Here is a 1,222-nt window from a genome sequence, read left to right on the forward strand (position 1 = left end):
AGCCTACCACTGACCCAATCATCAACTGTCGCTGATCTATTCCTCTGTATTAGCTTCCGTTAACGGACACTTACGCGTGCACAGCCTACCACTGACCCATCATCAACTGTCGCTGATCTATTCCTCTATATTGGCTTCCGTTAACGGATACATACGTGTGCATAGCCTACCACTGACCCATCATCAACAGTCGCTGATATGTTCCTCTGCATTGGCTTCCGTTAACGGATGCATACGCGTGCATAGCCTACCACTGACCCATCATCAACTGTCGCTGATCAATTCCTCTGCATTTGCTTCTGTTAACGGATGCATACGCGTTCATAGCCTACTACTGACCCATCATCAACTGTCGCTGACCTATTCCTCTGCATAGCATTTGGCCGACCCTCTGAACGTGGCGGATAGAGGTTTTGAGAAAGGAGTGCTCTACTTCCAGGCGGTGTTGCACTATATGCTGTCCTACTATATGCAAGAGGTGTGTATATGTATGGAGGGGTGTGTGTATTTATGGTGGGCTGTGTATATGTATGGTGGGGTGTGTGTATGTATGGAGGGGTGTGTATATGTATGGTGGGGTGTGTATAGGCATGAAGGGGTGTGTGCGAGACGTGTGTTGTACGTTAACAAACGCATAAGGAATACCCTTTGTGTCAAGTAGTCGTCTTGCAATGTCCGTAGCGCTCCATTGCTAGAGAGGTGTGTTTATGATACTTTTCCAAAGTCAGATATATAGAGATGGAGCATTGTGGACGAAAACAAAAAATCTAAATTTAGTACAAAATGTGATAAGTGAGTGATACCGCGTTGAAGGTGAAGCGACTGGTGGCTTCGAAGATACAGATGTGTTGCTATCAAGGAGGGAACCGGGATTGTGCGGAAAGTAGTCAACCCTCCACCACGTCTAAACCCTAAACCCTAAACTCTAAAATTCTGAAACGCTCAACGACACTACGTGTACGGGTTTGGGTGCAGCGCTCGTTCATACGATTCTTTCGCACATCAACGTCGCAGGCAGCCAGCAGAACACGCAACGGCTACCAGCCGTCATACGTTTAAAAATTCATATACATAGAATGTTATTCTACTAATGTATATATCGGCATAACCCGGATGTATATTATGAATGCATGCTTTACCATTGTCTCCTGAAAGTTGATTATCAATGATGCAGGCAATTACCAGCGGACATGTGGCGGTTACCAGAATTCATGAGAAACTC

The sequence above is a fragment of the Sphaeroforma arctica genome, assembly GCF_001186125.1.
Source record: "Sphaeroforma arctica JP610 unplaced genomic scaffold supercont1.1924, whole genome shotgun sequence".
NCBI lineage: Eukaryota > Ichthyosporea > Ichthyophonida > Sphaeroforma > Sphaeroforma arctica.